General features: G+C 37.8%; 1 pseudogene; it reads right to left on the reverse strand.

Moving 5' to 3' along the window:
- Positions 1-719: 719 nt before the first annotated feature.
- On the reverse strand, positions 720-3,504 carry LOC150015761 (heat shock cognate 71 kDa protein-like; annotated as a pseudogene).
- Positions 3,505-26,235: the final 22,731 nt, after the last annotated feature.

The raw sequence follows: 26,235 nt of genomic DNA on the forward strand, positions 1-26,235 counted from the left end.
GTGAGGTGGAGATAGAGGGATAGGGAGAGAGGACAAGTAAGGACAGGCAGGGTCTCACTTGCTGTGTACAATTGTGATCTGGTTTTGAAATCCTCTTGGTGTGACAAGTATTCAAATTGTGGCTCTTTTTTTGAGGAACACAAGGCAGAGAACTGCATATTGCTCTGAGTTTTTGACTTAAGTTCTGGGGGAAAGAGAAGCTCAGATTTCTGCAACTCAGAAGACAAGTCTGGGGTGAACAGTTAATCTCTCCTGATAATGCCCACAATTCTGAAGCCCTCCCAAACTCCTTTGGCATGAGTTGGGTGGGTACATAGATGCTAACATTCTTTATTTTCAGATATGGACTTCAGCAAAAGATATGCAACTACAGTGAATCTCTACCTAACATGGTATTTACAAAGTAACTCTTCACTTCCTGGTTTCAGAGTTACTTTTATATATAGATATGGTACTGAACTTTTCAAATAATTTTTCTGGACCTATTGAGATGATCACCATTTTAAAATTTGAGTAGTTATTGACTATGGATCAGTTTCTAACAACTACTTTGAGCCACATTTGTGATCTCTACTCTTCAATGCATAATATTATGCTAGTATTGATTTTCCTAGTTTGTGTGTTATTTTTCAATCATGTTAAGATTGGTTTGCAAGCATTTTATTTATTTATTTATTTATTTTTATGGTGCCAATTTTAAATAGTTTTAAGACATCGCATTTTCTACTTTAAAATACAGTACTTATAAAGTGCGTTATTTCCTTTCCCTGTGCACATAGTCCATATTCAAGTATTGAGAATGCTCAGTTTTATTATACATCAGCTAAACTTTTAAAACTGCCATGGAATTTGCTACAAATTTGGGTCCTTCAATATTTTGTGTGGAACAATGCTAAATCTATCTATGCAAGAAATTGGCTTAATCCACCTCTTCAATGGTGGGCCCAGAGGAGGCACCCCCAGATGGAGGGGCTCCACCACCAGGGAAGCCCCCAGGCATTCCTCCCAGCATGCCTCCTGCGCCCTGGTACAGCTTAGTGATGATAGGGTTGCAGACTTTTTCCAGCTCTTTCTGCTGATGTTCAAATTCTTCCTTTTCTGCAGTCTGATTCTTATCAAGCCAGTTGATGATTTCATTGCACTTGTCAAGAATCTTCTGTTTGTCCTCATCATTGATCTTGCTTTGCAGTTTTTCATCTTCAACCGTTGCTTTCATGTTGAATGCATAAGATTCAAGCGAGTTCTTGGAAGACACCTTGTCTCGCTGCTTCTCATCCTCAGCTTTATACTTCTCAGCTTCCTGGACTATGCGCTCAATGTCTTCCTTGCTCAGACAACCCTTGTCGTTAGTGATGGTGATCTTGTTTTCTTTTCCTGTACTCTTGTCCACAGCAGAGACATTAAGGATGCCATTGGCATCGATATCAAAAGTGACTTCAATCTGAGGAACACCACGAGGTGCAGGAGGTATGCCTGTGAGTTCAAACTTCCCAAGCAGGTTGTTATCCTTTGCCATAGCACGCTCACCTTCATAAACCTGGATGAGCACACCGGGCTGGTTGTCAGAGTAGGTGGTGAAGGTCTGTGTCTGCTTGGTAGGAATGGTAGTATTGCGCTTGATGAGGACAGTCATGACTCCACCAGCTGTCTCAATGCCAAGGGAAAGAGGAGTGACATCCAACAGCAGCAAGTCTTGAACATTCTCAGATTTGTCTCCGGAGAGGATGGCTACTTGGACTGCTGCACCGTAAGCAACAGCCTCATCAGAGTTGATGCTCTTATTCAGCTCTTTTCCATTGAAGAAATCCTGCAGGAGTTTCTGAATCTTGGGGATATGGGTGGAATCCCCCACCAGGACAATATCATGTATCTGGGACTTGTCAAGCTTGGCATCCTGAAGAGCTTTCTCTACAGGGTCCAGGGTGCCATGGAAGAGGTCAGCATTCAACTCTTCAAATCAGGCGCGGGTGATGGAGGTATAGAAGTCGATTCCTTCATAGAGTGAATCAATCCCAATACTGGCCTGCGTGCTGGAGGAGAGCGTACGCTTAGCACGTTCACAAGCAGTACGAAGGTGATGGACAGCCCTCTTATTCTCACTGATGTCTCTCTTGTGCTTGCGCTTGAACTCTGCAATTAAATGGTTGACCATTTGGTTGTCAAAGTCTTCTCCACCTAAGTGGGTGTCACCAGCTGTAGATTTGACCTCGAAGATTCCATCTTCAATTGTGAGAATTGACACATCGAAAGTGCCACCTCCCAGGTCAAAGATCAGCACGTTTCTTTCAGCTCCAACCTTTTTGTCTAAGCCATAAGCAATAGCAGCAGCAGTTGGCTCACTGATGATTCTAAGTACATTGAGACCAGCAATAGTTCCAGCATCTTTGGTAGCCTGACGCTGAGAATCATTGAAGTAAGCAGGTACTGTGACTACAGCATTGGTTACGGTCTTTCCAAGGTAGGCTTCTGCGATTTCCTTCATCTTTCTAAAGCACAGATGACACCTCCTCTGGATAGAAACTTTTTGTCTCTCCCTTATATTCTACTTGGACCTTGGGCCTGCCAGCATCATTCACCACCATGAAAGGCCAATGCTTCATATCAGACTGAACAACAGCATCATCAAATCTACGTCCAATTAAGCGTTTGGCATCGAAAACCGTGTTGGTGGAGATCCAAGATGGCGGAGGAGTAAGTGGAAGCTACACTAACCTCTTCCCAGGACCAGTCTGGATTTACAACTTAATTTTGGAGAAATCATCTGGAATAACCAACCGAACACTAGCTGGAAAGAAGTCTTATAACCACGGAGAGACAGAAAAGGCCGCTACATCACAACTTGACCGAACACAACAAGGATGCCAGCCTGTTAAACCAAGCACGCCGTTGTCCGGAGACAGCCAACTGACCTGGAGTCTGCACGATCCTTCCCCATGTGGGAAGGCCACCCTCCCCTCCACACCCCCACTATTATTAGGGATTTCTGGACCCAAGGGTAGGTAGGATGATGACCATGTCCAGCTTGAAGCAGCTAGAGGAGCTTGAGACCTTTGCCCATTGTCCTTTACAAGATTACAAAGGGTCTTAACATCTGAGATGGAGGGATAGTTATTTTTTACGAACCATGGGTATGGACTTGGGGGGGGATTGCTGGGGGAGGGAGATGCTGGGTGGAGGGGAGTAAAGGGGAGAAAATTGGAACTATTGTAACAATATAATCAATAAAGAAAAGCTGGAAAAAAATTAAAAAAAAAAAAGAAAACCGTGTTGGTAGGATTCATTGCAACCTGATTCTTTGCAGCATCGCCAATCAATCGTTCAGTATCAGTAAAGGCGACATAACTTGGGGTGATCCGGTTTCCCTGATCATTTGCAATTATTTCCACCTCTTCCATGCTGGAAAACACCCACACAAGAGTAGGTGGTGCCAAGATCAATGCCAACTGCAGGTCCCTTAGACATGGTTGCTTGCAGGTGCGCGCTACTCGCAAAGACGCAGACCAGAAGAGCTCCCTCGTGTTCAATGAGCTGGTTTGCAAGCATTTTAACAGTATATTACATCTATATTCAATAAGTGTGATAGGCCTAGTGTTCTTTATTTTTCTTAAACTATGTTTTTATGTTTACTATCATGGTTATGCTAATTACATAAACATTTGTTGGCTGTTTATGTTCTATCCTGTGGAAAAATTCATAAAGCCCTGGAATTTTCTGTTCCAATTCTGTTTATGACTGGAGTGTGTCATGGAAGGATTTTGAGGCAAATGGGGTAGGAAGGTCAGTCTGGTTGAGACTGGGTCAGAACAGGATGTCTAAGAGGTGAGCTTGGTGTTCTTGGTAACCTGAATATTCCAGTCTTTTTAGTCCTTTCTCTCCCTGATGTGCCTTCATTGATGGGTACAAGTCACTAGGAGGGGATCATAAAGAAATAGGTGCTCCTTTTGGATGAAAACAAAGAGTATATTTTTTATCCCCAGGAAGAAGGATAAAAGAGCTTGAACTTTCTTTTGACACATGGTGTTGTAATAGTTTGAAAGATCACCTTATCCTTGCCATGTCACCATGGTAACTTGGCCTTCTGTAGCTAATTGCGTCCTTGCTTTTCTCTTTATTTCCAAGTAGAATGAGTGGTACCCATGCTCACCATTTATAACAACAAAATAAGGCAGTAAGAAATATGGAATGACCATTTTGTATTTATGGAAATTTGCATTTAAGAATTTTTATTAACTACAAGTGGGAGAGAGAAACTGTGAATTTGAGAGGCCTCAAAATAAAATAGAACATTATCTTTTTATCTGTATGATGCTTTTGCTCTACAGTGGCAATTGGCTTTTAGTTTAAAAGATGAGGGCACCATTGTAAGTTTTATGCCTCTTTGAAGGCATCCAGCCAAGAAGTGAAGCCATGGAAGTACATTATTTGTAGGAAATTGTGCAAAAGCAGTGAGAAATCTGTCCTACTCAATGGTAATCGAGTATTCCTATGGTAAGACATGGGTATAAATTAAGATAAGACTGTATTTTAAAATTATGAAAAATTTATGTCCTACTTCCAATGATTCTGTCACAAATAAGCCCTCTTTTGGTCTGATATAATTTTTTTTAAAAAAACCCTTGTAGCATAAAAATGATGAATATAATTATTTTATTTTCTCATGAGAATGAAACCATTTTCTAACTTTGATAAAAACAAAAAAAGCAACAGAAGTGCTATTTGCAGGTAGTTTTGCATGTGGCTACGGAAGGACATTATGAAACTATTGCATCAGTGAGTTGTGATGGTAACCACGGAATCACATTAGTAAAGATCTGTAGCACCAAACATTCAGCTACATAGCATAGCTAACATTAATTATACCCCAAATTCTGATTTGAATGGCTTATATCAGTTCTTTTTGAACACAGATGGCCTTTATTTATTTTAAACTTAAATAATGAACATGTTAAGGTGATGATATAAATTTGAAATTCAGAGAAGCAAGTAATACTGACATAATCATCATTATAGGTAGAACAAATGGAGATTCGTGACTGTTCACAGACAGGAGGTAGTTACATGGTTCATATTATAAACTGGATAAGCCAACTATAGTGAGTTGTATACTTCAGGTTGTTTAAGATGAGAGAAATACATTTAACTTGAAGAAATGAGATAGTTTCTGAATTGGGGAACTAATATCTCTTGGTGAGTATTGTCTAATATTTTAAAATTTGTGATCTCACTTTATTATCATCATACCTTCAGGAGAAAGGATAGAATTGAACTCATTTTACAAATGAGCGAACTTGAGGCTAAAACGCTTAAGTAATTTACTCAAGTTCAGAAAGTTAGGGCACAGTTAGCCCTGGCTGGTGTGGCTCAGTGGATTGAGTGCCAGCCTGTGAACCAAAGTGTTGATGGTTCGATTCCCAGTCAGGGCACATGCCTGGTTGTGGATCAGTTCCCCAGTTCGGAGCATGTGAGAGGCAACCACACATTGATATTTCTCTCTCTTTCGCCCTCCCATACCCCTCTCTAAAAATAAATAAATAAAAAAGAAAGGATGTAGTTAAAAGAGGGATTTAAATGCCAATCTGTTAACTTCTCAAGTGTGTTGGTATCTTTCAGGACTGATAAAGTATAATTGATTCTGAGAAAATGTTTATGAAAAGAGCATAATGATTATTTTATTGGATTGACCAAAAAAGCTCATTTATTTTTTCTATACAGTGACTCTAGTAGTGCTTTGTTGTCTTTAACTTAATTTGAAACAATTTTGTTAGATTGTATTGTGACAGCTATGTCAGCATGAATTTAAAAAAACCTCACAATTGGTGAATTTTTGTGAATCCATGTTAATATTGAAGATGGAAGAAATATGCAACATTTTTGGTGAATTATGCTTTATTATTTCAAGAAAGGTAAAAATGCAACTGAAATGCAAAAAAAAAGATTTGGCAGTGTATGGAGAAGGTGCTGTGACTGATTGAATGTGTCAAAAGTGGGTTTGTGAAGTTTCTTGGTACTATCGACATTTTGGTCAAACAATTCTTTGCTGTGGGCTGTCTTATGCACTGGAAGATGTTTAGCAGCACCCCAACCTCTACCCATTAGAAACCAATAGCAGCAAATAGCTGACATACTCAAATATCCAAATCAATAAAGTTATTAGTGTAAGTGAAACATGTGTCTTTTTGTTTTATGGATAAAAAAGCTAAGCAAACTTTTTGGTCAACCCAATATTATTTTAAGTCTTTAAGAAGAATACAGCTAAGAAGAGTGGAGGCCACAGGGGGAGTAGTTCAAGGTCTCTCTCTAATCTTTTTCACCTCTCTCTGGCTCCTTCCTAAGATGAGAAACAGTGATCTGTGTTGTCATCATAGTTCAGTTCATTATTTTACCTCAATTTCTAGGAGAAGGGCTTTCAAAGGGGTTAAAGTGTGGCATTTTTGGGCATGGTTTACACATTTCCTCACTACTTCTTTCCAAGCCCTTAAATAGGAGATGGACTAAGAGTGTTTTACAGCTAATTAGTAATGTAGGACTTCACCTCCATTTACTTGTCATTATTATGGAAACATCTATGGGATCCACCTGGGAAAGAGTAGCTGTGACCTGGGAGCCAAATTCAGGTCCTTTGGTCATGATATAACATAGAGGCACCTCCAGGCTCACTCTATTTATAGCAGAATGAAAAGTGAAAACTTTAGGAAAAATGCCAGTGTAATCATAATTGCCTGAAGAGTTGTGGTTGACATCTCTAAAATAAAAGAATATGAAAGGAGTGTAGACAACAAGGAAATTAGAAGCAGCATGCATGGGGATAAAATTCTGCCTATGCTAAGTAGACAATAAAAATAGAATTTAAAAAGCATTATGTAAAAATGTAACTACTTAATTTTGAGGATGTAGAAAATAAAACCAATCTTTAATAAAGATAGACCTGAGGCCCCTATTAATAGAGCATCAATACATAAGGATTTAGATGGAATCATGTTGGGAGCTGTTATCTCTTTTTTTTTTTTTTTAATTTTTTTATTTTGGTTTTTCAATTACAGTTGTCCCCTTTTCCCCCAATTTCTCTCCCCCACCAAACCCACCCCCTCTCCCGCAATCATATCCCTCCCCGTTGTCCATGTCCATGAGTCTTTCATACAGGCTCTTTAATTAAACCCTTCCCTTACTTATCCCCCTTCTCTCCCTCTCCCCTCCCCCCTATTGACTGCTATTCTGCTCTTTGTTCTATTTAGTTCCTTTGTTTGTGTTGTTCTTTAGTTTCCTGTATTAGGTGATATCATATGGTATTTTTCTTTCTTTGCCTGGCTTATTTCACTAAGCATAATTCTCTCTCGTTCCATCCATGTTGTTGCAAATGGCAGGAGTTCCTTCTTTCTTTCTGCTACATAGTATTCCATTGTGTAAATGTACCACAGTTTTTTGATCCACTCATCTACAGATGGGCACTTAGGTTGTTTCCAGCACTTAGCTATTGTAAACAGTGCTGCAATGAACATCGGAGAGCATAAGTTATTTTGAATTGGGGTTTCAAGATTCTTCGGGTATAATCCTAGTAGTGGAGTCGCTGGTTCAAAAGGCAGTTCCATTTTTAATCTTTTGAGGTAATTCCATACTGTTTTCCATAGAGGGTACAACAGTCTGCATTCCCACCAACAGTGCAGTAGGGTTCCCGTTTCTCCACATCCTCGCCAGCACTTGTTGCTTGTTGATTTGTTGATGATGGCCAATCTGACTGGTGTAAAATGGTATCTCATTGTGGTTTTTATTTGCATCTCCCTGATGGCTAATGATGTTGAGCATTTTTTCATGTGTCTATGGACCTTTTGTATGTCCTCTTCGGAGAAGTGTTTGTTCAGGTCCCTTGCCCATTTTTTAATTGGGTTGTTTGTTTTCTTGATGTTGAGTCGTATCAGCTCTTTATATATTTTGGAAATCAGTCCCCTGTCTGTGATGTCATTGGCAAATATGTTTTCCCATATGGTTGGTTTCCTTTTCATCTTGCTGATGTTTTCTTTTGATGAGCAGAAACTCTTCAGTTTGATGTAATCCCATTTATTTATTTTTTCCTTTATTTCTCTTGCTTTAGGAGATGTATCCGTGAAGAGATTGTTACGTGAGATATCTGATATTTTCTTGCCTATGTTTTCCTCTAGGACTTTTATGGTGTCACGGCTTACATTTAAGTCTTTGATCCATCTTGAGTTTATTCTCGTGTGTGGTGTTAGTTGGTGGTCTAGTTTCATTTTTTTGCAGGTCCCTATCCAGTTCTCCCAGCACCATTTGTTAAAGAGGCTCTTCTCACTCCATTTTATGTTCCTTCATCCTTTATCAAAGATTAGTTGACCATAGAGGCCTGGGTTTATTTCTGGACTCTCTATTCTGTTCCACTGATCTATATGTCTGTTCTTATGCCAGTACCATACTGTTTTGATTACAGTGGCTTTGTAGTATTGTTTGATATCTGGTGTTGTGATTCCTCCTGCTGTGTTCTTCTGTCTCAAGATTGCTTTTGCTATTCAGGGTCTTTTTTGGTTCCATATGAATTTTTGGAGTATTTGTTCTAGGTCAGTGAAATATGTCATTGGTATTTTAATAGGGATTGCATTGAATTTGTAAATTGCTTTGGGTAGTATGGCCATTTTGATGATGTTGATTCTTCCCATCCAAGAACATGGTATTTGCTTCCATTTATTTGTTTCTTCCTTAATTTCTTTCTTCAATGTTATGTAATTTTCAGAGTACAGGTCTTTTATCTCTTTGGTTAAGTTTACTCCTAGGTACTTTATTTTTCTTGTTACTATAGTAAATGGTATTTTCTTTTTTGTCTCTGTCTCTGCTATTTTATTGTTGGTGTACAGAAATGCCTTAGATTTCTGTATATTTATTTTGTACCCTGCAATTTTGCCAAATTCACTTATTATATTGAGTAGTCTTTTAGTGGAGTTTATAGGATTTTCTAGGTATACTATCATGTCATCTGCATATAATGAAAGTTTCACTTCCTCTTTCCCAATTTGGATGCCTTTTATTTCTTTTTCTTGTCTGATTGCTGTGGCTAGGACTTCCAACACTATGTTGAAAAGGAGTGGAGAGAGTGGACAAACTTGTCTAGTTCCTGAGTTCAGGGGGAATGCTTTCAGTTTTTGTCCATTGAGTATGATGTTGGCTTCAGGCTTCTCATATATAGCCTTTATTATGTTAAGATATGCTCCCTTTATTCCCATTTTGCTGAGTGTTTTCATCATAAATGGGTGTTGTACTTTATCAAATGCTTTTTCTGCATCTATTGATATGATCATGTGATTTTTGTCTTTCATTCTGTTTAGGTGATGTATTATATTAATTGATTTTTGAATATTAAACCATCCTTGCATCCCTGGAATGAAGCCCACTTGATCATGATGTATGATCTTTTTGATGTATTGCTGGATCCTGTTTGCCAATATTTTATTGAGGATTTTAGCATCGATGTTCATCAGTGATATTGGCCTGTAGTTTTCTTTCTTTGTTGTGTCTTGACCTGGTTTTGGGATTAGGATAATACTGGCTTCATAGAAAGAGTTTGGGATTTTCCCCTCTTCTTGGATTTTTTGGAACAGTTTGAGGAGGATAGGAGTTAGTTCTTCCCTGAATGTTTTGTAGAATTCGCCTGTGAAGCCGTCCGGTCCAGGGCTTTTGTGTGCCGGGAGATTTTGGATTACTGTTTCAATTTCCTTTTTTGTTATTGGTTTGTTGAGACTTTCCACTTCTTCTTGATTTAGTTTTGGAAGGTTGTATGTTTCTAGAAATTTGTCCATTTCTTCTGGATTGTCAAATTTCTTGTCATACAGTTGTCTGAAGTAATTTCTAACTATCATTTGTATTTCTGAGGTATCAGTCGTGATTTCTCCTCTTTCATTTCTGATTTTGTTTATTTGTGTCTTCTCTCTTTTTTTCTTGATTAGACTGGCTAGGGGCTTGTCGATTTTGTTGATTTTTTTCGAAGAACCAGCTCCTAGTTTTGTTGATCTTTTGGATTGTTTGTTTAGTCTCTATGTCATTTAGTTCTGCTCTGATCTTGATGATTTCATTCCTTCTTCTTGCCCTAGGCTTTGTTTGTTGTTGTTGTTCTAGTTCTTATAGCATTGTGGTTAGGTTTTTTATTTGAGATTCTTCTAGCCTTTTCAGATATGCCTGTATTGCTATAAACTTCCCTCTCAGGACTGCTTTTACTGTGTCCCACAGGTTTTGGGTTGTTGTGTGCTCATTATCATTAGTTTCTAGAAATTTCTTGATTTCTTCTTTGATGTCATTGTTGACCCATTCATTATTTAATAGCATGTTATTCAATCTCCATGAGTTTGGGTGTCTTTGATTTTTTTTCTCTGAGGTTGATTTCTAGTTTCAGGGCATTGTGATCTGAAAAGATGCTTGATATGATTTCAATTTTCTTGAATTTGTTGAGGCTTGTTTTGTGACCTATCATGTGGTCTATCTTTGAAAATGTCCCATGTGCACTTGAAAAGAATGTATATTTTGCTTCTTTGGGGTGAAAAGTTCTCTATATATCAGTTAGATCCATGTGGTTTAGTGTGTTGTTCATTGCCTGTATATCCTTGGTGTTTCTTTGCTTTGATGATCTGTCTACTGTTGATAATGGAGTGTTGAAGTCCCCTACTATGAGTGTGTTGTTGTTGATATCCTTTTTGTGGTCTTCTAGTATTTACTTTATGTATTTGGGTGCTCCTATGTTGGGTGCATATATGTTTATCAAAGTCATATCTTCTTGATGGATTGTTCCTTTAAGTATTATGAAGTGTCCTTCTTTGTCTCTTTTTATTGTCCTTGCTTTGAAATCCATTTTGTCTGATATGAGAACTGCTACCCTGGCTTTTTTTTCCGGTTCGTTTGCTTGGAATATTTTTTTATATCCCTTTACTTTCAGTCTGTGTAAATCTTTTGTTTTGAGGTGTGTTTCTTGTAGACAGCAAATATGTGGGTTCTGTTTTCTTATCCATTCCGTTACCCTATGTCTTTTAATTGGAGCATTTAATCCATTTACATTTAAGGTTATTATTGACGTGTATTTATTCATTTCCCTTTGTACCTCTGTTCCTCTCCTCTCTTGTTTTTTTCTTCTTTTTTTCTTAGAACAGTCCCTTTAGCATCTCTTGCAATGCTGGTTTGCTTGAGATGTATTCTTTCAGTCTTCCTTTGTCTGAGAAACTCCTTATTTCACCTTCTATTTTGAATGAGAGCCTTGCTGGGTAGAGTATTCTTGGTTGTAGGCCTTTGTTTTTCATTGCTTGAAATATTTTTGACCATTCCCTTCTGGCTTGTAATGTTTCTGTTGAGAAATCGGTTGATAGCCTTATCGGAGCTCCCTTGTATGTTATTTGCTGCTTTTCTCTTGCTGCTTTTAGGATTCTCTCTTTGTCTTGGAATGTTGCCATTTTAACTATGATGTGCCTTGGAGTGGGTTTTTGGGGGTTCCTCTTGATTGGAACTCTCAGTGCTTCTTGGACTTGCATAGCTTTTCCTCTCATCAGGTTCGGAAAATTTTCTGTCACTATTTCTCCTATCAGATTTTCAATTCCATGTTCCTTTTCTTCTCCCTCTCGTATTCCGATGATCCTTAAATTATTTTTCCTAATGCTATCCTGTAATTCCCTTACATCTTGTTCATATTTTTTCAATCGTTTTTCATTTTGCTGTATTGTCTGGGAGTTTTTCTCTACATTATCTTCTAACTCACTAATCCGATCCTCTGCTTCGTTAAGTCTGCTTTTGACTGATTCTACTGTGTTTTTCAGTTCAGAGATTGTATTCTTAAGTTCTTCGTGGTTCCTGTTAACAATTTCTATGTCTTTTTTAATGCTGGTGTAGTTCTCTGCCAGTTCCCTGTAATTTTCTTGGAGCTGCTGGTAACTTCCTTGAAGGTTGTCATAGTTGATTTTAAGGATGTCGAGTATATTGAGCTTCTTTACCACCATTGTTTTGAATTCCATGTCTGACATTTGGGCTATGTCTATTTCGTCTATCTCTCTTTCTGAGGATTCCTCTTTTCTTTTCATTGAGGGGTTATTTTTGCGTCTTACCATGTTGGATTCTTTTTGTTTTTATTTATTTATTTATTTATTTATTTATTTATTTATTTATTTATTTAATTATTTTGGGGTGGGTAGTCTGCTTTGACTTCCCTCCTTTGTGGTGTAATATTCTTTATCGAAGGTCTGGGAGTTTCAGTGGTGCAGTCTCTTTGATATCCTGAGCCTGATGGTCTTGAGTTACCCTTTATGTCGTTTGTTTATGCTGTTCGGTTATATTTCAGATGTTCTTTGATAGGATCTTCCTTCTGGCTACTTGGTTGAGAGTCACTCTATCTGCTTTGTCTTGAGTTCTTTTGTGGATATGCTGTTAAAGACATAAACACACAGCCCAGGCAGGAGACCCACACCCTCAGAAAGTATCCCCCACTCTATCCTGCTATCGTTAGCCAACTAACCCGTATTAATATAAATGTAAAGAGATTTGAGCTTTTATACTATAAGAAGAATAGATAAGAGTTGTTTTGGGGGAGGAAAAATATAATTTTTGATAGAGGGGTTGATAGATTAATGATAGTTGAGACTGTGCAAGCCAGTTAGTAATATTTACATTGTATGTTAATAAAAATAGAAGAAAAGGATAGAAAAATACATAGTATAGTAAGAAAGTGGGATTGTATTGTATTTGGGTTTATATAGTAATTATATTATATTATTTAGAGTGATAGGGGGGCTAAGCTAGACACACAAACGAATAAACCACGATTAAAGAGAAAGGATGAGAAGGAGAGGTTATATGCAACACGTTAGAGATAAAGTTTGTTATTATTGGAAGAGGTGAAGGAAAAACACCCCCCCCCAAAAAATCCCCAAGAAAATAGAAGAAAGAAAAGAAGGGAGAAAGAGAAGAAAATAAAAAATTTACCACAACCCCCCCCAAAAAAAACCCCAAAAGGGAAGAAAGAAAGGAACAAAGAAAGATAGAAAAGAAAGAAGAAAGAAGAAAGAAAGAAAGAAAAAAGAGAGAAAAAAAATTAAAAAAATATATATATATATACCACCCAAACCCCCCCCCAAAAAACCCCAGGAAAAGAATAAAGAAAGAAGGAAAGAAAAGAAATAATTAAGAAGAAAGAAAGAACAAGGGAGAAAAAATTTGGGAGAAAAAATTTGGAAAAAAAATAAATAAATAAAGCGATGTTTTTACTCCATTTTAGCCTTGGTGTGTTGCCTTCTTTTTCTGGGTCCGCAGCTGGTCTAGTGTGGCAGGTCAGAGGTTCTTGTTTTTTGCAGGACTGGTATGCGCCCCCGGTTGCCGCTATGGTGCTCGCCCGCGGTTGCTGGCAGGGCGCGCTCCCTTGCTGGTTGCTGGAGCCAGTTGAGGTGCCCTTGCACGCAAGCCCCTGCGCACTCAGGCCACCCGAGAGTTTGCCCCGCGGTTGGAGCCCACTGCTGCCGGGCCGCGGCGGTTCCCCGTTCGCGCCGAGGCTTCCCTGCCCGCGCGGGCGGCCCGAGCGCTTTCCCCGGGATTGGCTCCTGCTTTCGCTGGGCCGCGGCGGTTCCCCGTTCGCGCCGAGGTGTCCCTGCCCGCGCGGGCGGCCCAAGCGCTCTCCCCGGGATTGTCTCCTGCTTTCTCTGGGCCGCGGTGGTTCCCCGTTCGCACCGAGGTGTCCCTGCCCGCGCAGGCGGCCCGAGCGCTTTCGCCAGGATTCCGGGCTGAGGTGCTTTCGCGCTCGCGTGCCGCCCTGTGCCCTCAGTCCCGCTGAGCCGAGCTCCGGGAGTTGGTCTCTTGCCTCTTAGGGCAGGGCCAGGGACACTTGTGCTCAGTGGAATCGAGCGTCCGTGGGTCGCCGCCTCCCGCTGTTCCCGTGCTGCAGCCACCCGCCTTCCCTCACCCGTCTGGGCGGGCACAAACAGAGCCTGCGCTAGTGGTCTGCTTTCCGGCCTGGGGCCCTGCGCCCACGGGAGCTGTCTAGGGGTGTCTGTGCACAGTCCTCTGCGTGTTCAGTGGGCCCTCCCTGTGCCCGTTGGGGCACTGATCTTATGTCCGTTGGGGAGTGTCCGAGGGACGCCTGGACTCACGGCCCCGCGCACCTGGGCCAGTGAATGAGAGCACTTCCCTATGCGCGCCCCCGCGACCCAATGGTAGGGTTGAGGAGTGGATGAGCCGCCTCTGCGCCTGGGCTCCTCCAGAACGGCCTACCACCCCCAAACTTTCCTCCCCTCTCCACCGTCCACTAGAGAAAAATATAAAGGAGAATTATGTTCTCACTTGCCCGGCAGCACGCTGTCTCCTGTCCTTCAGCGCCAATGCCACTTGGTCGAGTCCCGTCTCTGCCAGTGGGCAGAGATCCGCTCTCCTCCCGACTCCTCTCTGGGGTAGCCTGTGGTCGCCAAAAATCCTTTGTGTGCTTCCCGCCACAGCTCGGGCAGCCGCCCCAGTCAGGAATCCCGTTTCGTCCCCTTTTTCTCCGCTATCCTCACTAAACAGGTTGTTCCCAGATGGATTTTCTCTAATCCAGCATTGCCTTGGCTCAACTCCCGCCAATGTCCAGCTGCTCACTGAGATGTTCTGTCTGCAATTAGACCAAACTGCAGACGGGTCTCCGGAGCCTAAAACCGCAACCTCTCCTCACTCCTCCGCCATCTTACCTCCGGGAGCTGTTATCTCTTAAGACATTTGTCTAGTGTTAACTCTAACCACTGAGCAAAAATGCAGTTTAACTGAATTTTTGACTCAGAAATCTTAGTCTGACTAATAGGGTAGCTTCTAGCTCCTGCAACCCCCTGCAGTTGTGCTATACAATATTAGGGGGAAAATTGAATACAAAGACAAAACGAACTAGCAATGTGAATATTTTGTGTTCAGTTCAGGATGATCATTATGGTTTCCATTAAAATAAATGTTTGTGAAATGTAAGGAAATATGATAGCTAAGTCGAGTCGAGTCGGCAGCCGTCCGTCTCGAGAGACGATGGTGTAGCTTCTTAAGAGTCTATCTGCACCGCCGAGAATGGCTGTGCAGTCCGACTCGGGAGTGACACGGTATCTGTCTCCTCCCATGTTGAATCGACATCTTACGATGACGCTGGAGTGTCCTCTCCAGTGAAGCTGAAGCTACAGAGCCTGGGCAGGGTGATATGGAGGGTCTGCTGTTGCCCATGCAGCAGACCCCCCCTCTCTTCGCAGCTGAAGGGTCCAAGGGAAAGACAGAGTCAATACAGCTTGGCTTCAGGTGTGCCGCAGGAGTTGCCGGTGTTGACTACAACGTCAAACCGCCTTAGGGACTCCGGCTCCGGATTTTCTGTCGGGGTTTACTCCCTTAGCCTTTCCCCTGAAGAGGTATGCCGCAAGGCAGTGGAGGTTTTTTGGAGTCAGAGTTTCCCTTCTCTGATGTGCCCTGACTGGAAGATTGAACCAGCGACACTTAGCTCGCAGGCCAACGCTCAATCCACTGAGCCAAACCAGCCAGGGCTAATATAGTACATAGTATTTAATTTATTAGGTTTACAAGGATTAAGTGCTTCAAAAGCACTTATCAGGCAAGTGAAGTATCTATATATGAAATATATGAAATGTATAAATCCAGTTTAAAATATTAAAAGGAATTTAACTAAGTTAAACTGGGGGAAGGTTGGTTAGAAGAGTTTAATTTGCTCAACTTCAGTTAATGAAACACTAGTCCAAAATAAAGAGCCAAACCTGCCGGGATCTGAATTTCAGCACTCGTCCTTCTTGGCTCTGTGATCTTGTATAATTTATTTAATCACCTTGTGACTTAGTTTTCTCATTTGTAAAATGCATAAACTATCTTACCTACTTAATAGAGTGGTTGGGAGGATTAAGAGAATCAACTCAAGGAAAAACTGCTCAGTGCAAAACCTGGCACATGTAAGCCTTACATACATGCTTGCTAGTGTTGAGAACAAAAATGTTGGTTCTTGCATCCTACTCACCCTTAGCCTTTCACCTCCCTCAGGAAAGTCTTCTGTGATTTCCCACAGACTCACCCACAGCAGAATAAGTCCCTAAGTCCCTACTGGTAAACTCTTATTACTCCACTTGTATTTCATAACACTTATAATTTATAAATTATACATATATATAATTTTATGGTTGAAAGAACATTCTTAAACCCCAAGGTAATTCCAATTTGTGAGCTTTACTTGCTTTTCGTGAACTCCATGCTAGGATACAAATAAGAACAAAGTTACTTATTAATTTCCCATTTTATCCCCAATTCATTTTCCTCACATTCCTCATCCTGTTCATACAACTTTCTGCTCTGACACATTTTTCCCAGCCTAAACCTAACTGATTCACCCTTTTTTCTTTCTTCATTTTCTTTTTGTACCATAAAAGCCCAAAGACCTGTTTTCACAAGATAGAACCCTTATCATATAATGGGAAGGATCAGAACATGAGCAGTGAAATTAAAAAGTGATTAATAAGTATTTGTTAAATATTTCAATAGTTTTATATTTAATTTATGATTAAGAATGTTGGCATTTTTGTTAAAAAGTGTTGGATAATTTTTTTTTGTTAGAGTAGCACCTATCAATTTAATATACTTGGTCTGATTAATTTATTGAAAGAAAATAAAAAATTTCAAGTAATACATAAACCCAAGTGAAGTATGTTAGTATGATACCTTCAGGGTAAACCTTGGAAAATTCTTTTCTGTAGTTGAAAAACACTAACACTTTTTTCAGGTGTATTGTGTGCCTAGGTTGTTACATAAATTTAACTTATTTCTTATGTCTGTAGTGAAGTTAGACATTATTGCTCTCATTATATAGCATTGGGAACTGAGCCTTAGGAAGGTTTAGTGATTAGTCAAAGGTCATGAGACTCGAAGTGATAGAGTAGGGTTCTGAATCTAGGTTCAATAATCTAAAGCTTACAGATCTTTATTCTACCACTTCTGAGATGTATGCATGTCCCACAGAATCTTTGCCTCACCTTAGTAAGCTCTTAGTTATAATACATTCTTTGTATATTAGTCTACTATCACTGTGTAAATTACTTATTGGGTTAATTGGAAGAAAGATGAAGTCTTAAAGAACTGTTAATTTATTTTTCTGTACTGACTGATCACATTTCTCATCTTTTCTAACTAATATATGACTTTAAAATAGTTCTATATTGTAAGATTCTCTGTTCACACAGTTATTCAAATTTATCACATTTATTTCTAAATAGGTTTTTGGGTATAGACACTGCAGAAAATTCAAGTTTAGTAAAAACACTAGTGAATATTGAAAAATTCTTGACTATAAGTATAGGTCTGGGAATATTATTATGTAAATTTAATGGAGATTTTATTTTTTGTGCCTATAAGAATATACTTATACAGATATTTCATGTGTGCTCTCATGTGAAAGAGGAAAATCTTAATGAATGGGGAAAAGAGCACTGTCTTACTTTTTGTTTATATTGTTAAATATTATTAATTCAATATGGATTAAAATATCCTAGAAAATCTTTTTATTTAGGAACTAAGATTTATAACATTCTATTGAAATAAGTTTTAATTTTAGGAAAAACACCCTAAAACTCAAACAAGTTAATTTCCTCACACAATACAAACAATAGCTGAAATCTAGCACAATGAAGTATTGAGAGCTCTCTTCCTCTGTTGGGGAGGAGGGCAGCAAAAGGAAGTGCTCATAAATGGGGGGGGGCTTTTAATTGAAAGTCTCAGGGTATGCTTATAGTGGCAGACTGGACCTAAGTAGTGTACAGAACAGCAGGGTATAATAAAACATAATTCTTAAAAATGGAATGAGGAAGAAAGGTACACTAAAGAATATCGATAAAGTTTATTATAAAAATAATTTTAAAAAATTAAGCAGTATACAAACTGTGATGAGGAATTAGAAAAAAATAAGTTTACATAAACTTATTAAGGAGAACTATATATTTTGAAATTTGAGAATAGGCATCTTTAAAATAATTTTATTGGCTTCCAGGAAACATTTATTTGGAACATTAGATTTTATAGATTTTTCTATTTTGCTTTCCAAGCTCTTACCAATTGCATGTAAACTATGCCACTGAAACTGATTGGATAGTTTCATTGGTTAAAATGACAGGAGAACAATGTATTACAATGTTAAATTTCACTCCATTGAGTCATGTATCTTTAGTTATCTTGAAAGGAGAAATGTTGAAGGTATTGCCAAAACTAGGAATTACAGGTATCTTTAGAAATAGAATCTGATCTCTCTGTTGTAGAAAATAATTTTAATATTCTAAGTGAAATAAACTGAGAGGTCATTACATGTTTCTACATACTCTACTTTCCTAGGTGAAATTTCAAATTTAAAGGCAGCATATCTTCAGGGACTTTTGATACAGAGAGCCCAGGGAATACAGTTGCAGATTTAATGGCCATGTCAAACAATGTGGGGTTTTGTTTTCCAGAGAGGCTTCATTTCCCATAGATCTTAAAGCACCCATATTGGTGAAATGTCAAGTTATTTCAGAGTCAGTATGGCCTCTCTTTATGGCTCATGTGATATAAAAGTGGGGAAATTTGAAAGGTTTAGATAAAAGAATCAATGCTAATGAGAAACTTACTAGATTTGAAGGAAAGGAAAGTGTTAAGAATGATTCTAATTTCTAATTTACATAGGTGGGTAATTATCACAAACATTTGCTGTTATAAATAACACTACAATGATAAAGGGGATATGGATTAGATAGGAGAAAAAGCACAAATTCAGTTTTGGACATGTTACATTTTTAATGCCTGTTAGTCATTGGGATAGATCTGTTAAATATTTTCTAATCCTACATGTACTTTGATGTTCACTGGAATAAAATACAAGACCTACCTTCAAGAAGCTTGCTTATGTGACATTATTTTTAAAAGACTGTCAGTTTTTTAAAACAGTATGTATGATATAATTTACAATAAAGCATGTAAGTTAAGCTATATGCCTCTAAACCTGATTGAGTATGGTATGAAAAAAATTTTTCACTTTTGTTGTTTTATTCATCAATTGGTCTGCCACTTTGATCAGTGCAAAAACAACAGTTGAAGGGTTATCTTTATTTGTGAAACTTTTCATTGAGAAAAAATGAGATTTTGCTTTTTTGTTGCATGAGTTATTTGAGGATGCTGAACAGCTATTTCATATAACAGATATAGGTAAGCTTCAACAATATTGTTATCAACTGCTGTTGGCTGGGAGTTATGCAAATAGGAGAGAGGATTATTATGATACTAATTTTATAAGAATTGATATATTTCATTTAACTTTACTATTATTAATAAACACAATAAATATTATGCATAATCCCTAAGAATTTACTATTTAGATAGAATTAGAAAATTATTAGGATATAATTTTTAAACATATTTTCTTGGAAAATATTGTTACTTGGGTATGATTCAAAATCATGGATTGGAGGAGATAAAAAGTCATCCACTTTGGAAAAACTAAGAAATAATATTAGGTAAAAACATTTATATTTGTATATTTATACAATTTTAGAAGAGATACTTTAATAAAATCTCTATGACAGCTGGTTGAGAAAAGCAGTCTACATTTTAAGTTCTTTTTTTCAGATTAGGACACTGTGGCTCACAGTTAACCTCTGTATTTCTAAAGGTGGAGTCAGGATGAGTGAGTTATCTCTACACACTCATTTCAGTCTTGTTCCTCTATTCCAAGTGGATAAACTATAACATAGAGGAAATTATTTCAGGAAGAAATGTAACGATAGATTTTGACAAGCTTAATAGAACAATAATACATTGGGTTAGTTAGATTCTTCCACTTGGAATTTATAAACCCCCAAACTTATGAAGTGAAGTTGCTATAATTGTGAAGGAACAATAAAATTAGATGAAGTAACTCATTTAATAGTTGTAGTGTTCCTTAAGCTTGGAAAGACATATATGTGCTAAGGTTCTTGATTCTGAAATAGTATAATAGATTATAAAAGCGATTATGGAGTAGTGACATCCACAAGATGATGGAGTAGGGAGTCCTAGACCCTCCTTTCCCCAACAAACACACTGATTCAGTGACAATTCATGGACAAATTACCTTTTTGGGCAATCCAGAAACTAATTGAAAGGCTTCTACACTAGGTAAATGCAATGTCAAATTCAAGTCAGTACAGGGTTTTGCAATACCCTCTCACCAGAATTCCTGTCCTTGGCACAGCACCATGCAATCAGCTCCCCTAGTTTCTCCCAGTGGAAGAAAAGAGTTGGTTCACATGTTTGGCATCCCAACTTTTCTGAAGGGCTTCCCAGACACCTGGCTTCTGTCTTCCTCATATTGGCATACAACCAAAACAGTGCTTATTTACAGCATTGAGTGTATATATAATAAAAGTAAGACCTAAAGTCAATAATCCTAGTTTATACCTTAGCATACTAGAAAAAGGAGAGCAAATTAAACCCAAGAGGCATAAGAGAAGAAAATTTAGAACAGAAATCAATAAAATTGAAAACAGAAAATCAATACAATGAAGATGTGTTTCCTTGATAAGATTTAAAAAATTGATAAATCTTTAGCCTGGATAACTGAGAAGAAGAGAGATGACACAAATTACTAATACCAGAAATGAAAGAGGGACAATACTACAGATTAAGCAGACAGCAAATAGATAATAAAAGAATATTATGAACAACTCTGAACCCACATATTTGATAAGCTGAATAAAATGGACCAATTTCTTGAAAGACACAATTTGCTAAAAGTCACACAAGAAGAAATAGATAATCTGAATACAGCTATATCTATTAAAGAAATTGAATCAATAATTAATAACCTTCCAAATCAGAAAGTACCAAGCCCACATTCCTTCACTGGTGAATTATACCAAACATTAAGAAAAAAATTATACCAATTGTCTAAAATCTCCTGTAGAGAATTGAAGGAAATGAAATACCATATTTTTTGCACTATAAGATGCACCTGACCATAAGACGCACTTAGGTTTAGAGGAGGAAAACAAGAAAAAAAAAAAACTGAACCAAATGGTGTACTAAAATATTTAATAAAATATAACAGAATAATATTTCAATGAAAATGAACAGCAGTCAACGGCAGTATTAAGAACCATCATCACTGTCATTAACAAATGAGGAGATACTTTAAGGTTCAAGTACTCTTCTAGTTTTCTGGGAACCCCCAAAACTCATCACCACTAGTGTCAAAATTTATGAAGCTCAGTTGCTCACAATCACTGATATCACTTTCTTCGCTATCTCCATATATGATACTATATTCAGTTCCATCTAAAGCATTGCTAATGCCACATTTTTTGAATGAGTGTACAATGGTTTCATCCTTCACTGAGTGCCATGATATTTTCACCTGTTCACAAACTTGAGTGATAATGGGCCTCTTCATTTGACCAGCAGGTGTCAGATCATGGTTACCAGCAGCCATCCATTTTTTCCACTCTTCTCGCATAAAGACTTTAAATGGTTTGTTGATGGAAATGTCAAGAGATTGTAACTGCCTGATAAGACCCCCAGGAATTACAGCTAGATGAGTCTTCACTTCTTTAAAGCTCTTTTCTTGTAATTTTGCTAAGATGTGCTCTAAACTGGCCAGGCACCAATAAAGCAGGTCTTTTCAGAAGCCCTACAGGAAGTTTGGACCACACTTTTTCAATCCATATTCTCATTTTACGTTTGTCCATCCATCCTTTCTCATGAACATGCACAAAAATTCCTTGTGGAATCACTTCTTTTGGAAAGATTTTCCTCTTGAAAATTAACATCGGTGGCAATTTGGTACCATATGCACAGCAGGACAACAAACTGTGTAATGGGTTTTCTCATGGTCTGAGGTTTTCATGATTATAGTTTTGGCACCTTTTAGATTAACAGTCTTATTAGGTGGCACATCAAAGGGTAGTGGGACTTCATCCATATTCCAAATCTGGCCGATTTCAAAATCATTTTTCTTCCTAGCATCAGTTACAAAATTATGAAAAGACAGAATCTTAGATTCATATATTTTCAGTATTTTTTGCACAATTCTAGTTTTGGTGCACATAGCAAAGCCACATCACTTCATAAACATGTAACTCCATGATGGTGATCTAGTAAAATCTTGAATGCCTTTCTCTTCAGCAATGTGTTTGGCTTCATATATTATCATTTCTGTAGAGACTGAGAAGCTATTATTCCAGTGACATGTGATCCATTCTTTCATCTCCACGTCTAACTGTGGCCACTTTGCAGGATGCCCACAAAAAGTGTGCTTACTTATGTCTATTTTTTTTGCAGCTGATGCTCCTGTTTCCTCTACTCTCTTATCATTTTTTTTTCAGTTAAAGATGGCCCAAAATGTCTCTCCACTGCTCTGTTTCCATGTTCCTTAGCATATTTTACTACCTTCAGTTTAAAAGGAATTTTATATGCTAGTCTTTTCTGCTTGGACATCCTTGTATGTAGCATGAGGAGGTGGTGTTTTTCTGCAAGAAAATACAGTAATGAAAGAAATGTCAGTAATGTGTCCTTTATTGTTATGAGAGCACTGTAGCTGAGAACATCAGGGAATGACACACATTTATAGGGGATCTGCTGCTGACATACTGTTATGGGGGACATGTTTAAGGTTTTACATTTACAGGGGACAGTTTATAAGGAGGACACTTTATTGGAGGACACTTTCTTAGGCACCATTCATACGTCCGTATTTTGTTTCTGCAGTCAATGAGTCTGAAAAAAAAAATGGATGCAACACGGACATCATCAATGTTTTTTCAGATCTGTAAACAGATAAGGTCATGTGAATGGACGATTAGAGGGACACTTTTTTTAAGGACGCTGGGTACATGAGCACTGTAGTCTGCAAGTGGGAAATCATTCATGTACGGTATGGAGGTACTTTTTAAGGTGGGGCCATTAATAACAGGCATAGAGGGAGTTAAGAGGTATCACTAGTTGTAACAGTCACTGAGAATATCACTATCCTAGTTACAGGTTCTGGCAGACTATCCCAAGTGCCTGTTATGGCTAGTGATACCCCTTAATCTGCTCAGTGTCTGTGTTACTACTAGAATAGTGACCCCACCATAACTCCCTTTATATACTACACACTTCAGCATTTATGGCTGCTCACTCAGTTACTGCTGGCCTCCTCACACAGAAATCTGGTGAGCACTGGAAACAGTATGGAGGAAGACAGACAACTGTAGCATCTAATGGAGCCAGGTGCCAGCCAAGAACATGTTGCTTCAGCTCCACCCATCTGCCTCTCATGATTGGCAGAGCTTAAGACACAGTGATTGGTGATTGGAGGTGGTTCTACAGACACAGACCCATCCAGTGTCAAAGACAATTCGCAATTGGCACTGTGCCTCATACCTGTTATTAGCCTTACCTGATTCGACAGGTTATCAGTTGTAGCTGGGAGTGTCAAGCAGCTCTTTGCACTCTCCCAGGTCCTGGGTAAGGGGCAGAGGCAGACAGCAACTGACCAGACTCACTGATATTCAGCAGTAAAGTGGGACATTTAAGCATCCCCAGGAGTTTCACGTGGACCCACTGCTTCCTCTTCTAACAGCTGTCACTACTGCTGTTAGGTCAGGTAATACACATCACAGTCTGTGACACAATATTTGCTCCATAAGACACACAGACATTTCCCTCCACTTTTTGGGGAAAAAAATGCATCTTATGGAGCAAAAAATATGGTACTTCTTAACTCATTCCATGAGGCTAGGGTTCCAAAAACCAAACAAAGACATTACAATAAAATAAAACTACAGATCAATATCTTGCATGAACATAGATGCAAAAATCCTCAACAAAATGTTAGCAAATTGAGTCCAACAATGTATAAAAAGAATTGTACACCATGATCAAGTATAATAGGATTTACTTAGGAGAAAAGATGGTTCATTGAAAATCAATTAATGTAATCCATCAACAGGGCAAAAAAGAAAAAAATCACATTATTATATCTATTAATGCAGAAAAAGCACTTGTAAAACTCTAAAATGCTTTTATGATAAAAAAAATCTTAGTAAAGTATGAATAGAGAGGAATTTCCTCAACTTGATAAAAATAACTACAGAAAACCTACAGCTAACATCATACTTACTGGAGAGAAATGTAAAAGCTTTTTCATCATGATCAAGTACAAAGCAAGGATATTCTCTTACTACAGTAGTCCCTCTCTATATCATGGTTCATTTATCGTGGCCTCACTGTATCACGGGATTTTTAAAAATATTATATTTAATTATTTATCATGGATTTTTTGCTATATCACGGGATTTTGTGGTACTGAATATGTATGTTGTTAAAGTTACATAGTTTTAAGAGTGTAGAATATGTTTAAGAACATAAGTAGTGTTTGTAAAAGTGTGGAAAAGGTTAATAAGGCAATGGGAAAGGTTAATAAGGGACTGGGAATGGTTTATAAGTGTGTGGGAAGGGTTTATAAAGCCTTTATATATATATATATTAAAATAAATGTAAGGTTCCTACTTCGCAGACTTTCACCTATCATGGGTGTGTGTGTGTGTGTGTCTAGAACGTAATACCCACAATAAGTGAGGGAATACTGTAAATCATTAATCTAACAAAATATGTACAAGATATATATGAGGAAAGCTATGAAACTTGAATAAACAATTTAAAATAACATAAATAAATGGAGTTATTTCATGTTGATGGATAGGAAAGCTAAATATTGTCAAGCTGTTGGTTCTTCCCAACTTGATTTATAGATTTGTTGCAATGTTAATCAAAATCAGAGAAAATTATTTTATAGATATAAATAAACTGATTCTTAAATTTATATCAAGAGACAAAAGACCCAGAATAGTTAATGATGTTGAAGAAGAACAAAGTTGGAGGGCTGACATCAAGATTTACTATAAAGCTATATAATCAAGAAAATGTGATATTGGCAAAGGAATAGACAAATATATCAATGGAATATAACAGAAAGCCCAGAAATAGACCCAAATGAATATAGTCATATGATCTTTGACAAAAGAGAAAAGGCAATATACTTGAGTGAAGGTAATATTTTCAACAAATGATTCGGAAATAACTGAATATCTATATGCAAAAAAAAAAAAAAAAAAGCTAAGCTAAATACAGACCTTATTATACCCTTCACAAAAATTAACTCAAAATGGATCATAGACCTAAATGTAAAATGAAAAACTAAAAAACTCCTATAAGATCACAGATGAGAAAACCTAGGTGATTTTGAGTATGACAATGACTTTTTAAATACAAAAAGGAGCATGATTCGTGAATAATATAATTGCTAGGTTGGACTTCATTAAAATTGAAAAGTTCTACTCTGTCAAAGGCAAATCGAGAGAATGAGAAGACCAACAACAGACTAGGAGGAAATAGTTACAAAAGACATATCTGATAAAGGACAATGTTTCTGAAATATGCAAAGAATTAAAACTAAGCAATAAGAAAACAATAATCCCAATTCAAAAATGGACCAAGGCCGTAATGGACAACTCACTGAAGAACATCACAAATGAAAAATAATCATAGGAAAAGATGTTCTACATCATGCCATCAATGAACTGCAAATTGAAGTAACAAAAATACCACTACCTACTTATTAGTATGGCTAAAATCTGGGACACTAGTAAAAAATGTTGGCAAACATGTGTAGCAATGGAATTCTCATTCACTGCTGGTGGGAATGGAAAATAATACAGCAACTTTGGAAGACAAGTTTCTTACAAAACTAAACAGAAATAGTGCTTCTTGGTATTTAGCCAAAGGAGTTGAAAACTACAGATACACAAAAATCTGTCCATGGATATTTATAGCAGCTTTATTCATAATTGTCAAAACTTGGAAACAGCTAAGGTATCCTTCAGTATATAAAAACAAACAAACAAACAAATAACAATCCTACTTCTGGGAATATATCCAAAGGAACCCAAAACACTAATTCAAAAGAACATAAGCACCCTATTTTCATTGCAGCATTAGTTATTTGCAATCACTAAGATATGGAAGCAGCCCAACTATCCATTAGTCGATGAGTGGATAAAACAACTATGGGACGTTTACACAATGGAATACTACTTGGCCATAAAAAAGATGAAAGTTTTACCCTTTGCGACAGCATGTATGGACCTGGAGAACATTACACTAAGTGAAATAAACCAGTCATAGAAAGACAGATACCATATGATTTCACTCATATGTAGAATTTAATGAACAAACTGAACTAAC

The sequence above is a fragment of the Furipterus horrens genome, unplaced genomic scaffold, assembly GCF_987537825.1.
Source record: "Furipterus horrens unplaced genomic scaffold, mFurHor1.1.pri manual_scaffold_3, whole genome shotgun sequence".
In the NCBI taxonomy this organism is placed as follows: Eukaryota; Metazoa; Chordata; class Mammalia; order Chiroptera; family Furipteridae; genus Furipterus; species Furipterus horrens.